Raw genomic sequence first — 16,529 nt, forward strand, 5'->3', positions numbered from 1 at the left:
AAAAAAAAAAAAAAAAAAAAAAAAAAAAAAAAAACACCAAAAACCTAAACATTCTGCACTGATCTATCCAAGCGCTGGAAGTGACACCTTCCATTTATATTTGTATTCTAAAAAAAAGGCAATATTTCATTTTACCAGTGTACTAGAGTGACCTCAGATAAGCAAGGGTCCCAGGGCCAAACTTTGCAACACGGATTAATAAAGTTTCGTCTCTGATTTTGCTTAAGAATACGGACAAAACGCTCATCTTTATTTTTTTAAGATTTATTTATTTATTCGAAAGGCAAAACGACCCAGAGAAAGGGAGAGAGAGAGAGAGAGAGAGAGAAAGAGAGAGAGAGTTCTAACACTGGTTCACTCCCCAAATGGCCAAACCAGCCAGGGTAGGCCAGGAGCCAGGAGCCAGGAGCTCCACCCTGGTCTCACGTGTAAGAGGCAGGGGCCACCTTCCTCCCCAGACATCTGAGCAGAGGGCCGGATTGGAAGCAGAGCAGCAGGGACTCAAATTGGCACTGGGTTATGGGATGCCGGCACCGCGAGTGACAGCTTAACCCACTGTGCCACAACGCCAGTCCCAAGATACTCATTGTCAAGGGTTTAACAGCAGCTGTCTCGTTGGGCTTTTGTGAGTACTGGATGAATTGGTCCGAGGGTTCTCAGATCAATGCCTAACCCAAATGGGCACTTGTGCACTGGGGGAGGGGGCAGCCACGGTCTCAGAGCAGGCGGGAGCCCCCAGACTTTGAAGCAGGAAGGATATGGCTCCCGGGCGTCCTCTCGCCTCATACGGTTGACTTCAGCTTTCTTCCCGCCCTGTAAACGGGAGCTGGTGTAGGACAAAATGACAGCAGGTGTGGCACCGACACAGGGCAGGTTCTCAGTAACAAGAGCTGTGTCGGGGACGGACGCTGGCTCCGCGGTCCCTTCTCTTCCCGATGCCAAGCCTCCAGGCTGTGAGCTGGAGCCACAAGGCGGTTCCGGCCACGGGACACGGGCGGAAGTGACCGGCACACCTCCTGTCTGCCTCCCTCCCTGATTCCTCGACTGCACAGCTGCACATGATAGGAGAACCGGGAGACGAAGGTTCTAGAATCCCTGCAGCCCCACTTGGAACTCAACCAGGAAAACCCACTTGGGAGTGCTGTGTGGGAGAGACGGGAAAAATTCACTTTTATTGAGTCACCACTGAAATGCTGAGGTGGTTTGTCACATCCATTAGCCAACCTGACTAATACACCCCCATTTCTGTTATTACTGTGTTTTTTTTTAATCCCTCCACAATTGTACTTTTTTTTTTTTTTTTTAATTTTATTTTTTTGACAGGCAGAGTGGACAGTGAGAGAGAGAGACAGAGAGAAAGGTCTTCCTTTGCCGTTGGTTCACCCTCCAATGGCCGCCGCGGCCGGCGCGCTGCGGCCGGCGCACCGCGCTGATCCGATGGCAGGAGCCAGGAGCCAGGTGCTTTTCCTGGTCTCCCATGGGGTGCAGGGCCCAAGCACCTGGGCCATCCTCCACTGTACTCCCTGGCCACAGCAGAGAGCTGGCCTGGAAGAGGGGCAACCGGGACAGAATCCGGCGCCCCGACCAGGACTAGAACCCGGTGTGCCGGCGCCGCTAGGCGGAGGATTAGCCTAGTGAGCCGCGGCGCCGGCCCCACAATTGTACTTTTTTAAGCTGTGTTATGTGTTTATTGAAAGTTAGTGGGGTTGGCCGGCGCCGCGGCTCACTAGGCTAATCCTCCGCTTAGCGGCGCCAGCACACCGGGTTCTAGTCCTGGTCGGGGCGCCGGATTCTGTCCTGGTTACCCCTCTTCCAGGCCAGCTCTCTGCTGTGGCCCGGGAAAGCAGTGGAGGATGGCCCAGGTGCTTGGGCCCCTGCACCTGGGTGGGAGACCTGGAAGAAGTTCCTGGCTCCTGGCTTTGGATCGGTGCAGCTCCGGCCGTAGCGGCCATCTGGGGAGTGAACCAATGGAAGGAAGACCTTTCTCTCTGTCTCTCCTTCTCACTGTCTATAACTCTACCTCTCAAATAAATAAATAAATAAAATATTTTTTAAAAAAAGTCAGAGAGCTGTCTTCCCCCTGCTGGCTCACTCTCCAAATGCTCTCAAGACCTATGCCTGGACCAGGCCAAAGCCGGAAGCCTGGAACTCAGCTCATGGTTCCCCCATGAGTGACGGGGCCCAGCTACTTTAGTCATCACGGCTGCCTCTCAGGAAGCTGGAATCGGAAGCAGAGCAGGAAGGCAAACTCAGCCCTTCCAATCTGCGATGCAGGTGCCCAACTGCAAGGTGGAATGGGCATCCCAGGACAGGCTCTCTAAAGAGGATATCCAAGCTAGGTCCTGAGGGTTGAGAAGGGCTCACCCATGCAGAGGAGGCTGTGTGGGAATGGCAAGAGTTTGTTCCATGCAGAGGGAACAGCAGGTACCACGTCTGGGAAGCGAGAGAAAGCTGTGAGTGTGGACAGGGAGGCGGTGAGAGGTGAGGCTGCAGAGGCAAGTGGGGGCCAGATCGCATCCCGAGGAGATCTGCCTGAGGCGTCGTGAAGACCCGGCAAGACGGACAGCTGGTGTTTCACTGGTTAGTGCCTCCTCCAAGAAAAATGAGAGATCGGGCCCTGGTGTTGTAGCGTAGCAGGTAAAGCCGCCACCTGCAATGCCGGCATCCCACATGGGCACTGGGTCATGTCCCGGCTGCTCCACTTCCAATCCAGCTCTCTGCTAATGCACCCGGGAAAGCAGCAGAGGACGGCCCAAGTGCTTGGGCCCTGCACCCGCGTGGGAGACCCAGAAGAAGCTCCTGGCTCCTGGCTAGGCCTGGCCAGCCCTAGCGTTTGTGGCCATTTCAGGAGTGAAGCTGTGGATGGAAGATTTCTATCTCTTTCTCTTTCTGTGCCTTTCAAATAAAAAAAAAAAATCTCAAAGACAAAGACAAAGGACAGCAACCTCAGGAGCATCTTCTCAGGGCTGGGGAGGCCTGAGCTCCCGGCACAGCCGCCTGCAGCGCTGGGAGAACGTTTGCAGCTGTGGCCTTTGACCTGTGGGAATGCAGCCCTGGGAAGCCCACTTGTCTCATTACTCTGCTGCATTCAGGTTGCACACCTGAGCCCTGCTGGCCTGTCATTCCCCCTCTGGGATGCCGAGCTGTGTCACAGCAGAACCTGGCCCTCGTCTCGGGCTCCGTAACACTTGCACCTGAGCTGAGGCCTGGGCGGTTCGCCTACAGGGAGACGGTGCCAGCTGAGGCACCAGCATTCCGTGGTGGAATACTGACATCCTAGTCCCAGCTCTGTCTCCCGACTCCCGCTTCCTGCTACTGCACAGGTGACAGCTCAAGGAATTGGGGGCCTGCCACCAACGTGGGGGACCTGGGTGGAGTTTCGGGCTCCTGCCTTTGGCATGGCCCAACCCAGCTGTCATGTGGCCGTTTGGGGAGTAAGACAGTGAGTGGGAGCTCTCCTTCTCCCTCTCTGCCTCTCACGTAACTTTTTTTTTATTATTATTAAAAAAACAAGCCTGCCTCAGACCAGCCTTGCCATTGGCTGGGAACCTACAGGCCCAGGAGAGTGGCCAGAGGAACCTGCACTGGTGATGGAGAAGTCAATGAAGGCTTCACGTGCACAGCTTAGTCGTCAGCACTTGGCAAAATTTCCTTTTAATTGTCATTTTCTTTTTGTCTGCATCTGAGCCTAGACTAAAAATTTTACCATTGGATACACTTTTTTTTTTAAGATTTATCTATTTATTTGAAAGTCTATGAAGTCATTAGCACCATACCTGGTGTGCAGTAAGCATGGAAAGTGAAAGTCATTATTCAAGCCGGCGCCGCGGCTCACTAGGCTAATCCTCCGCCTTGCCGCGCCGGCATACCCGGTTCTAGTCCCGGTCGGGGCGCCGGATTCTGTCCCGGTTGCCCCTCTTCCAGGCCAGCTCTCTGCTGTGGCCTGGGAGGGCAGTGGAGGATGGCCCAAGTCCTTGGGCCCTGCACCCCATGGGAGACCAGGAGAAGCACCTGGCTCCTGCCAGCGGATCAGCGCGGTGCGCCGGCCGCAGCGGCCATTGGAGGGTGAACCAACGGCAAAGGAAGACCTTTCTCTCTGTCTCTCTCTCTCACTGTCCACTCTGCCTGTCAAAAAATAAAAAAAGAAAGAAAGTCATTATTCAAAAGTGCAAAGACAATATTTAGGGGCTGGCATAGTGATGCACTGCCACTTGCAACACATACATCCTGTCCTTTGGGGGCCGGTGCTGTGGCGCAGCAGGTTAAAGCCATCCCATATGGGCGCCGGTTCTAGTCCCAGCTGCTCCACTTCTGATCCAGCTCTCTGCTATGGCCTGGGAAAGCAGTGGAAGATGGCCCAAGTCCTTGGGCTCCTGCTCCCACGTGGGAGACCCGGAAGAAGCTCCTGGCTCCTGGCTTCGGATCGGCCCAGCTCTGGCTGTTGCAGCCATCTGGGGAGTGAACCATCAGATGGAAGACCCCTCTTTCTCTCTCTCTGCCTCTCCTCTCTCTGTGTAACTCTGCCTTTTGATAAATAAATAAATCTTAAAAAAAAAAAAAAAAGACATCCTGTCCTGGAGTGCCAGCTCCAGTCCTGGCTGCTCCACTTCCCATCCAGCTCCCCGATGATGCGCCTCGGAAAGCAGCAGAATTTGGTTCAATTACTGGGGCATCTGCCACGCATAGGAGAGACCCGAATGAGTTTCTAGCTCCTGTCTGGGGCCTGGCCCAGGCTTGTGGCCATGTGGGGAGTGAACCAGCAAGTGGAAGACCTCTTTGTCTCTGTCTCTCCCTCTCCTCTCTGTAATTCTATCCTTCAAATAAATAAAATAATAAATTAAAAAAAAAAAAAGAACAGCGAGTTCGTTTGCTTGAGCCGAGGCTGGCTCACCAAACCGTGCTGGTCATCGTTGTGTTCTTCGTTGCAGAACAGAGAAGTCAGTGTTACACAGGCATGTCACTGGTGAGGCTGGAAAAATAACTGCTGAATCTGCACCCTTGGGGACACAGACTTTGCGTACCTTGTGCACTGTGGTCCGTGGGGACGTGCGCTCTGGCCTCTAAGTCTTCGGGTCCCATGACGATGGATTCAACCAACTGCAGATCAAAACTCTTGGAAAAAATATTGCATCTTTTTTCTTGTCATTGTTCCCTAAATAATGCAGTGTCACAGCTCTTTAGCATTTGCGCTGTGTTCTGTACTGTATGTAACCTGGAAACGATTGGAAGTATCGGGAGGCTGTGAACAGAATCTGCAAGCACTAGGCCTTTTTTTTTTTTTTTTTTGACAGGCAGAGTGGACAGTGAGAGTGAGAGACAGAGAGAAAGGTCTTCCTTTGCCGTTGGTTCACCCTCCAATGGCTGCTGCAGCCGGTGTGCTGCAGCCGGCGCACCGCACTGATCCGATGGCAGGAGCCAGGAGCCAGGTGCTTCCTCCTGGTTTCCCACGCGGGTACAGGGCCCAAGCACCTGGGCCATCCTCCACTGCACTCCCTGGCCACAGCAGAGAGCTGGCCTGGAAGAGGGGCAACTGGGACAGAAACCGGTGCCCCGACTGGGACTAGAACCCAGTGTGCCCGCGCCGCAAGACAGAGGATTAGCCTACTGAGCCGCGGCACCAGCCACACTAGGCCATTTTCTATCGGGCACTTGAGCACCCTTGGAATCTGGTGTATGGGGGGGCAGGGGTCTTGCCACTCACCTGTGATACTGAGGGACTGCTGGACAATGGTTGTACCCAAGAAAAGCACTTGTGTGATGGAACTAGTGTTTTGTTCATGGGCCACTATTTTAAAGATTCACTTATTTATTATTCATTTGATAGAGTGACACAGAGTGAGGGCACACACACATACACACATCATCCATCCACTGGTCACTGGTCCACTCCCCAAATAGCCACATAGCTGGAGCTCGCCCAGGCTGAAGCCAGGACCCAGGAACTCCATCTGGGCCTCCCATGTGGGTGACAGAGGCTGAAGCACGTGGGCCATCATCTGCTGCTTTCGCAGGTGCATTAAGAGGGAGCTGGATTAGAAGCAGAGCAGCTGGGACTTGACCTGGGCTTCTAATGTGGGACGTTGGTGCGACAAGCAGCACCTACTGTGCCATAAGGCCAGCCCCTAGACCACCATTTTTGCCAACAGTCAACTGCGTTATCCAGAGAGGGCCCTAAAGCAGAAATTTCTTTCAAACGTGAGTAGAGGAAAGTATTGAGGAAAGCAGCAGTCAGTGTTTGTTGCCAGGATTGAAGTTAGAAATTTCTAGTAAAAGTTAGAATTTTGGAAAACTCGTGTCAGCCACTGTGAACTTGACCATTTCCCCAGTAATTAAAGACTTTTCTGAGAGTGGTGGTGGTATTAACAAGTGCGACATTTAAGTATTAGGATGTTAAATGTTTCAACATCTGGAAGATCTGCTTGGCTCAATGAATCAATAGTGTCCAAATCATGTGATATTTTTTTGTGTGTGTGTGACAGGCAGAGTGGACAGTGAGAGAGAGAGACAGAGAGAAAGGTCTTCCTTTGCCGTTGGTTCACCCTCCAATGGCAACTGCGGCCGGCGCACCACACCTATCCGCTGGCAGGAGCCAGGTGCTTCTCCTGGTCTCCCATGGGGTGCAGGGCCCAAGCACTTGGGCCATCCTCCACTGCACTCCCAGGCCACAGCAGAGAGCTGGCCTGGAAGAGGGGCAACCGGGACAGAATCCGGCCCCCCGACCGGGACTAGAACCCAGTGTGCCGGCGCCGCAAGGTGGAAGATTAGCCTAGTGAGCCACAGCGCCGGCCACCAAATCATATGATGTTATAAAATCATGTGTGAGTAAAAGACACATTGGAAGTAAAAGAAAAATGAATTTAAGGCCCAGTGCTGTGGTATGGTAGGCTAATCCTCTGCCTGTGGCACCCACAACCCATATGGATCCCAGTTCATGTCCCAGCTGCTCCAGTTTCAATCCAGCTCTCTGCTGTGGCCTGGGAAAGCAGTGAAAGATGACCCAAATGCTTGGGCCCTGCACCCACGTGGGAAACCTGGAATAAGCTCCTGGCTCCTGCTTCAGATCGGCCCAGCTCTTGCTCTTGTGACCATTTGGGGAGTGAACCGAGGGATGGAAGTCCTTTCTCTCTCTGTCTCCCTCTCTCGGTCTGTAACTCTGCCTCTAAAATAAATAAAATCTTTAAAAAAAAAAAAAAATGAATTGGGCTGCGCCGTGGCTCAAGTGCTTGGGTCCCTGCACCTGCATGGGAGACCAGGAGGAAGCACCCGCCTCCTGGCTTCGGATCGGCACAGCGCCAGCCATGGCGGCCATTAGGGGAGTGAACCAACGGAGGGAGGACCTCTCTGTCTCTCTCTCACTGTCTATAACTGTCTCTGTCTCTTTCTCTCTCACTGTCTAACTCTGCCTGGCAAAATATTTTTTAAAAATGAATTTAACATAACAGAGTAAGAAAAGTTCACTGTTATGGATTCAGATTCAACATTGCTACTAAGAAATGATGTATCATATTTTCCCGCCAATTCAGCAAATTATACTCAGAGGGTGGTCACTATGGCACAGTGGGTTAAGTAGCTGCTTCTGATGCTTGCACCCCACACCAGAGCGCCAGTTCAAGTCCCTGCTTCTCCACTTGAGTTCAGCTTCCTGTAACTTACCCTGGAGACAGCAGGTGACGGCCCAAGTACTTGGGTCCCTGCCACACATGTGAGAGACCCAGTTGGAGTTCTTGGCTTCTGACTTTGGCTTGAACGTTGTAGGCATTTGGGGAGTAAACCAGCATGTGGTGGAAGATCTTTCTCTCTCCCTCTCTCATTCTCACTCTGCCTTTCAAGTAGATGAAAATAAATAAGCATTTTAAAATGTGATGGTGGCTGGGGGCTGGCACTGTGGCATAGCAGGTTAACGCCCTGGCCTGATGCGCCAGCATCCCATATGGGTGCTGGTTCGAGTCCCGGCTGCTCCTCTTCCGATCCAGCTCTCTGCTATGGCCTGGGAAAGCAGTAGAAGATGGCCCAAGTCCTTGGGCCCCTGCACCCACGTGGGAGACCTGGAAGAAGCTCCTGGCCCCTGGCTTCGGATCAGCTCAGCTCTGGCCAGTACAGTCATTTGGGGAGTGAACCAGCAAATGGAAGACCTTTCTCTTTCTCTCTCTCTGCCTCTCCTTCTCTCTGTGTGTAACTCTGACTTTCAAATAAATAAAATAATTCTTTAAAAATGTGTGATGGTGATATTCATGGTTATCTGGACAGGCTATGAGACTCCCCTCCTGTTTCCCACAGCCTATTCATGTGAGGTTGCATCTCCTTCATAGACTCCAACTGAGGCAACAGAGCACAATAGATTGCATTCAAAAGTAGCTGTGAGAACCCAGCTGTTTTCTATTAGGCCGGACATTAAACAGATTTACAACAATTTAAACAATGACAATTTTCTCAATTAACAAAAGATGTTTCGGAACATTTTTTACAAACCATGATATTTATGTTCCTGTGTAATAAGCTCATTGATATTTTGAATTAAAATAAATAATAAATATTTAAATTTGTTCTCGGCTTTAATTTCTAGCTTGGAAAATGTAAAAAGAGAACCAAAGTCATCTCTCTGGGTTCTCTTGAGAGTGGAAAGCAGTTCTTTTTTTTTTTTTTTAGGTGTTTTGTTTTGTTTTGTTTTGTTTTTTGACAGGCAGAGTTAGACAGTGAGAGAGAGAGACAGAGAGAAAGGTCTTCCTTCCATTGGTTCACCCCTAAATGGCTGCTATGGCCAGTGCGCTTCACCGATCCGAAGCCAGGAGCCAGGTGCTTTTCCTGGTCTCCCATGCAGGTGCAGGGCCCAAGCACTTGGGCCATCCTCCACTGCACTCCCGGGCCACAGCAGAGAGCTGGACTGGAAGAGGAGCAACCGGGACAGAATCTGGCACCACAGCCGGGACTAGAACCCAGGGTACCAGCGCCGCAGGTGGAGGATTAGCCAAGTGAGCCGCGGCGCCGGCGGGAAGCAGTTCTAACAACAAAAGTTGTTGTTGTTGTTGTTTTAAGATTTATTTATTTATTTGAAAGGCAGAGTTACAGAAAGAGAGAGACAGAAATCTTCTATCTGCCGGTTCACTCCCCAAGTGGCTACAACAACCAGGGCTGGGTCAGGGCAAAACCAGAAGCCAGGAGCTCCATCCAGGAATCCCACATGGGAGTGCTTGGGCCATCTTCTGCTGCTTTCCCAGGTGCAGTAGCGGGGGGCTGGATCGGAAGTGGAGCAGCTGGGACTTGAACTGGCGCTCCTGTGGGGTGCTGGTGTCACAAGCTGCAGCTTAACCCTCCACGCCACAATGCCAGGCCCCCAGCAAGAGTTGGAACTGTTGACTTAGTGGCTAGTGCTGTACTGCCAGCATCCCATATGGGCGCCGGTTGGAGTCCTGGCTGCTCCACTTCCGGTCCAGCTCTCTGCCATGGCCTGGGAAAGCAGTGGAAGATGGCCCAAGTGTTTGGGCCCCTGCACCGCATGGGAGTCCCATGAGTGATAATGTCACCCGTGCCCATGTCAGGCCCACACGGGAACGTGTGGGAGCTGCCAGTCCACGTCTGTCGCTCCCCCTCTTCGCGGAGGAACGACACAGGACCCTGCGCTGTTCTTTTGTCTGCTCGGCCCTTCCCGGGTTTGCTGCTGGTCCTTCCCGGGTTGGCTGCCGTCCCTCCCACCTCCGTGGAAGGGCGGTTCCCCCTGCCACTTTCCCAACTTCCGCGGGGGAGTGGCACACCACCGGCCGGCTCTCTCGGGCTGCTCGGATGTTCCTCTTAGATGTTCCTGGTGCATGTTGTCTCTCTCCTCCTTTATAGTCCTCTTCCACCAATCCCAACTCTGCTACCCACACGCCGAGTACGCTGCTCTCCTCCAATCAGGAGCAGGATCAGCTCCTGCAGGTTATCACTCAAGTTGGCGAGAGGCAGCTGCGTAGAAGCTGTTTACTCCCTTCTCAGCGCCATATTGTGGGAGAGCAGATGCATAGAATAAGTCTTAATTCTAGTAACTTAGTCTAGTCCGAGTTGCTCCCCACACACGTCCAAAGCCACCTCCCGTCAGACCCAGAGCTCTGGTTTATCGAAGTGGTCTCGTCCTTTCTTCAGGTGAGTTCTCAGGGCTGCCTGGCACCCGCCACTCAGCAGAAATCCCAACCCTGACAGCACTGGGGGTTCTTTTCCCAGGAGGCCCCTCAGGCGCTGCCCCGGGACCTGACGCAGCCCAGCTGCCCTTAGACTCCGGCCAGTGAGTCTGTTGGAAATGAACACAGCGTGTGTCTTCCTTAAAGTGCCACCTGGATGAGCTGACGCTGTGGTAGAGTGGGGAAAGCCGCCGCCTACCATGCGGGCATCCCATATGGCTGCCGGTTCTAGTCCCGGCTGCTCCTCTTCCGATCCAGCTCTCTGCTATGGCCTGGGAAAGCAGTAGAAGATGGCCCAAGCCTTTGGGCCCCTGCACCTGTGTGGGAGATCCGGAGGAAGCTCCTGGCTCCTGGCTCCTGACTTCAGATCGGCGCAGCTCTGGCTGTTGCTGCCAATTGGGGAGTGAACCAGCGGATGGAAGACCTGTCTCTGTCTCTGTCTCTCTCTGCCTCTCCTTCTCTCTCTCTCACTCTGACTTTCAAATAAATAAATAAATAAATCTTTTAAAAAAAAAAAGTCACCTGGAGGTCTCAGTCACACACACATGCAGGGATAAACATTGGTGATGACGTAGCTGACCAAGACATGGCAGAAGTGCTGTTTCTAACAGGGTTATTTTTAATTGTGTGTGGTAAAATCTAGCATAAAATGTTCCATTTGACCAATCTGAAGCGTGCTCTTTGGTGACACCTAGCCCAGTCACAACCATTAGAAAGAAAAGAAGAGGCAGAGAGAGAGAGAGAGAGGTCTTTCATCCGATGGTTCACTCCCCAGTTGGATGCAGTGGTCAGAACTGGGCCGATCCTAAGCCAGGAGCCAGGAGCCTGGAGCCTCTTCCGAGTCTTCCACATGACTGCAGGGGCCCAAGGACTTGGGCCATCTTCTACTGCCTTTCCAGGCCACAGCAGAGAGCTGGATCAGAAGTGGAGCAGCCGGGACTTGAACCAGCGCCCAAATGGGATGCCGGCACTGCAGGTGGCAGCTTTACCTGCTATGCCACAGCGCTGGCTCCACAATCATTACTTCTATCTGATTCCAGAATCGCTTCTTTATCCCGAAAGGAAACCTCATGCCAACTAGGCAGTCACTGCCCGTCCCCCTCTGCACGCAGCCCCTGGCAAGCACTCATTTGCTTTCTGTCTCTCTGGATTTGCCTACTCATAAGGCTCATATAAACGGGGCCACACACATGTGGTCTCTGTGTTTGCCTTCTTTCCCTTAGTGGAACATTTTTAAGGTTCATCCATGTTGGAGCATGGACCCATTTTCCATTCCTTTAAAAAATTTTTTTTAAATATTTATTTATTTATTTGAAAGTCAGAGCCACAGAGAGGGGAGAGAGAGAGACCATCCATTGGTTAGTTCACTCCCCAGACGTCGGCAATGAGCTCCTACCAGGAGCTCCATCCGGTCTCCCTTGTGGGTGCAGGGGCCCAAGCACTTGGCCCATCTTCCGCTTTTCCCAGGCCATCAGCAGGGAGCTGGATTGGAAGCGGAGCAGCCGGGACACAAACCTGCATCTGTCCAGGAAGCCGGCACCGCAGGCAGTGGCTCTCCCTGTCACAACGGCAGCTCCTCCGTTCCTTTTGGTGACTAATATTTCATCACGGTCCCGTCAAAGTCTGTGGCTCCACCTATCAGTTTGGTTGCTCTCACCTTCTTGTTAGTAATTCTGCTGTGAACATTCTTGTATAGGTTTTCGTTTGGACATCTGTTTCCAGTTCTTTGGAGGTGTCTGTCTAGGAGCAGAGTTGCGGGACATATGATAATTCTCTGTTTAACTTGTTTTTTTTTTTTTTTTTAAGATTTCTTTTATTTTTTTGAAAGTCAGAGTTACACACAGAGAGAAGGAGAGGCAGAGAGAGAGAGAGAGAGACAGAGAGGTCTTCCATCAGCTGGTTCACTCCCCAGATGGCCACAATGGCCGGAGCTGCGCTGATCCAAAGCCAGGAGCCAGGAGCCTCCTCCGGGTCTCCCACACAGGTGCAGGGGCCCAAGGACTTGGGCCGTCTTCCATTGCTTTCCCAGGCCATAGCAGAGAGCGGGATCGGAAGAGGAGCAGCCGGGCCTAGAACCGGCGCCCATAAGGGATGCCGGCACTTCAGGCCGGGGTGTTAACCCGCTGCACCAGGCTCTCGTTTAACTTGTTAGGAAGACAGGAAGTTGTTTCCTGCAGCAGCTACGCTATTTTACATCCCACCAGCAACGTGTGAGTGCTCCAACGACTCCACGGCTCTGCCAACACTTGTACTTCCCCACTTTCTTCCTGATGGCCTTTCCGGTGGGTGCGACCTTGTCTCTCATTGCAGATCTGAATTGTGTTTTTCTCATGGGCGGGTCTGCAGCATCTTTTCATGTGCTCATTGGCCATTTGTATATCTTCTTTTGAGAAATGGCCGTTCAAGTCCTGTGTCCGTTTTTCATGGGGTTGGTTGCCTTCTGTTGTTGGGCACTGAGAGCTCTCTATACATTCGGTTTCTAGGCCCTTATCAGACAGATGGTTCACACACATATTTTCCTGTTCTAGGGATTGTTGTTTCGTTTTCTTGTTATCAAATTTGATTTAAGACATGGAATTTCTCCAGGGGTTTCAGAGGGCAAGACTTGATTCCTCAGTGCCCCTTCCCCACCCTCCCTTCATCCTGTCCACCCCTCCTCACCATCGGCTCTATCCACTGGAGGGAAAGTCTCCCTGAGAGTCCAAAGTGGCCCAGCGGGAAGCAGGGGCAGGATTCGGGAAGGCAGCGGAAGGATGCCTTCCTGGTGTTCCTTGTCCTGGATTTGGGAGCCTCCCTGGAAGGCTGCTTCTGCATTCTTTTCCCCCTCCTTACCCAAACTCAACCCCTCCAAAATGCTGGGCTTATTTTTGTCAGCCCAGGCCTCCAAGGTGTAGATCGGAGCCCCGCTCATCTTCTGTTCCCTGCTAACTGCATTCCTCCCCTGCCTCTCTCCCCATCTGCCATGGCCTGGTGGGCGCTGGGCACGTTATGGAAACGAGGCGTCCCAGGCCTCCGTGCCACCGCGCCCCGGAGCAGCAGATGCTGCCCTGTCTGCTGTGAGCGCCCAGGTCTGTGCAGGGCTCCGTGCTCCTGATGCACCGTGTCGTATTTTTAGCTGCAGGCTCCCGTTCCTACTGGAATGCACATTCCCATGGATGTGGCCACATTCCCAATGGCCACCGGCCAGCCCACAGCTCCCTCCCCATGCCCACACCCTCCCATCTCCAGGTTTGTTGTTCAAGCTGGTGCCTCCGTCTGGAATGTTCTTCCCTGGTCTCACTGATTTAAGCTCCATTTTTGCTTCAAGGCCTGCACCAAGAAGGCTCCCTCAGTTTTGGTAGCTGGAATCTATTTCCCCTGCAATATTATTCCTTCTCCTCCTGGAGGGAAGGTGGCTACACTCTCCAAACTGAAAGCCTGGGCTTGTCCCATCTCCCCTTGGTGCCATTGCTCTGCAGAGAACAGGTGTTGGGAATATGGAAGCAGGCCCGACCAAGCATCCAGGAATTCATGATAACAGCACGAGTGTTGCTGTGGATTCGTTTCTGAGGGGGCAAGAGACCGCAGGACCTGAGAGGAACAGCCAGCAGACTCATTTATTTCATTTGCTACAGCTGCTTATATAGCCAAGGCAGCCAATCTGGTCAAGGGGCAGTCTATGCCCTAACCAATCACAGCCTGTTGCCAGGCAGTTTCCAAATCCATCCAATCACGGCCTGTTGCCAGGCAGTTTCTGATGCCAGCGGCCATGTTGGCATGACCTTCTCACCTTCTCATTCCACCACACACGGGTAGAAGGCCCTGCCTTCCTGGGTTGCACTGCAAGTGAGAGTGGACGTGAGCCCTGGTGTCCTCCTGCAGTCTTGGCGCCAGAGAAAGCGCTGATTTCCACCATTGGGCCCCGGGGCATCTCGGGCCCAGGCCTGGCAGGCCAGAGGACTCGCTAAATCACAAGTCCTACTCTCGCTTTGTGTCCACTGGGGACGCCCTTGAGGGTCTCCCCCTTCTCGGCTGCCAGCCCTCAGCACTCTGCAGGGCCTTGCCTGCATGGACGGTCTCTACCTCGGGCGTTTTGCCGTCAGATGGAACATCTTCTTAGGCGGCATGCGCATGGGTTTGTTTTCTGACTTTACATTTAAAAAAAAAATTGTTTGAGAGACAGAGGGAGAGGGCATGAGAATGCCCCTGTACTCATTCACTCTCCAAATGTATGCAACAGCCGGGGCGGGGGAGGGGGGAGAGGCTGAAGTTTCTGGCTCCCAGAAACTCAATCCAGGTCTCCTCCATGGGTGGCCGGAACCCAGTATTGGAGCCATCGCTGCTACTGTACAGGTCAGCATCGGCAGGAAGCCGGGGTCAGGAATCAAACCCAGGCGCTGCAGACGGCACGCGGCACCTTCATCTCCAGCCCAAACTGCCTCCCAACCAGGAGGTTTTGACGAGGCGCCCCCAAATCTTCCCTTTCCTCTATCCAGATGCTGCCCCCTCTGTTTCCGCCCCCGGAGTCTGAGCCAATCCCGGGATTTCCTTTGACTGACAGAGCCCTGCTGGAGGACCCCCAAGAGGCCCACCGCTTCCGCTTTCTCTGCTTGGAGCCCAAGGCCATTGCACGCTGCTCTGCTGTAGAGAGAGGGGCCAGGTAGAGGACCTCGGAGAAGGAGAGATCTGCATTGGTTTTAGTGCTTGTCCCCCTGCACTCATATGGAGTTTAGTCCCCAAAATCTTTTAAAATTTCTTATTTATTCATTTTTTTTTTTTTTTGACAGGCAGAGTTAGTGAGAGAGAGACAGAGAGAAAGGTCTTCCTTTCTGTTGGTTCGCCCCCTAAATGGCCTCTATGGCTGGTGCACTGTGCCGATCTGAAGCCAGGAGCCAGGTGCTTCTCCTGGTCTCCCATGGGGTGCAGGGCCCAAGCACTTGGGCCATCCTCCACTGCACTCCCAGGCCACAGCAGAGAGCTGGCCTGGAAGAGGGGCAACCGGGACAGAATCCGGCGCCCCGACCGGGACTAGAACCCGGTGTGCCGGCGCCACAGGCAGAGGATTAGCCTAGTGAGCTGGAGTGCCAGCCTTTATTAATTTTTATCTATTTGAAAGGCAGAGAAACACAGAGAGGGAAGGAAAGACAGAGAAGTATCTTCCATCTGCTTGCTGATTCACTCCCCAGGTGCCTGTGCTAGCTAGGGCTGGGCCACGCCCAAGCCAGGAGCCAGGAGCTGTCTGGGTCTCATACTTGAGTGTCAGGGACCCAGGGACTCCGGTCACCATCTGCTGTCTCTCAGGGTGCACATGAGCAGGAAGCTGCATGAGAAGTGGAGGCAGCCAGGCCTCCAAGTACCCAAGTATCCAAGTACCCAAGTATCCAAGTACCCAAGTATCCAAGTGCCCAAAGCAGCAGCTTAACTCTCGGTGTCACAGCACCTGCTGCTAATCCCTGAAATCTTATGTTGATGCTATGAAGAGGGGGGAAATATGGGATGCAGGTGTCTTTACTGCTAGGCCATATGCCAGCCCTGGACACTCTTTTTGCTTCTCTTGTGCTATGGTCTGGCTATGGTTTGACTGTCCCCAAGTGTTCACACGGGGGATGCCTGGTTCCTGTGGTGGTGATGTTGGGGAGATGGCGTGGACCATTGTGGGGTGGAGCCTGCTGGGGGAGGGCCTCAGGTCAATTGGGGATATGCCCTAAGAAGGGATTAAGGGAATTTGCAAGGGATCCTGGTTAGTTTTCCCAAGAGAATTGTTATTAAAACAATGGGTCTCTCTCCCACCTTCCTGGGTGGAGGTGTGATAACTTCCCCCACATGTGCTTTGGCCAGGATGGGTAGACCCTCACTGGAGGCCAAACTCACAGGGCTGCCAGAACTTGGACTTGGGAACCCGGATGTGAAGCAGCCAGGACTCCAACCGGCACACATATGGGATGCAGGTGCTGCAGGCTGGGGCTTTAACCCGCTGAGCCACAGTGCTGGCCCGAATCACCTTGTTCTGCTGGGTCTTGAAGCAACTGATGGAAGATTCTCCTCTCCTCTCCTCTCCTCTCCTCTCCTCTCCTCTCCTCTCCTCTCCTCTCCTCTCCTCTCCTCTCCTCTCCTCTCCTCTCCTCTCCTCTCCTCTTCTCTTTCTCTCACTTTGGTTTTTGTCTTCTTTGTTCAGTAACCTCTAAATACCCACTGTAGGTTGCAAGGTGTGTGCTGGGGAACTCAAACCATGAGCATTTCAGTGATGTGTGGTCTCATAGTGGACACAGGTATATAATGAGAGGAGGCCCACGCTCAAGTCAGGCTATGATGCAGGGAGGAATGGGGTGGGCTGGACGGGGCGACCCATGAGCCCTCCTCACAGGGGAGGTGCCTAGGAGCTGAGCCACAAAGTGAAGA

The sequence above is a fragment of the Oryctolagus cuniculus genome, chromosome 1 (genome assembly GCF_051225735.1).
Source record: "Oryctolagus cuniculus isolate XC-2025 breed Fujian yellow rabbit chromosome 1, ASM5122573v1, whole genome shotgun sequence".
Lineage (NCBI taxonomy): Eukaryota > Metazoa > Chordata > Mammalia > Lagomorpha > Leporidae > Oryctolagus > Oryctolagus cuniculus.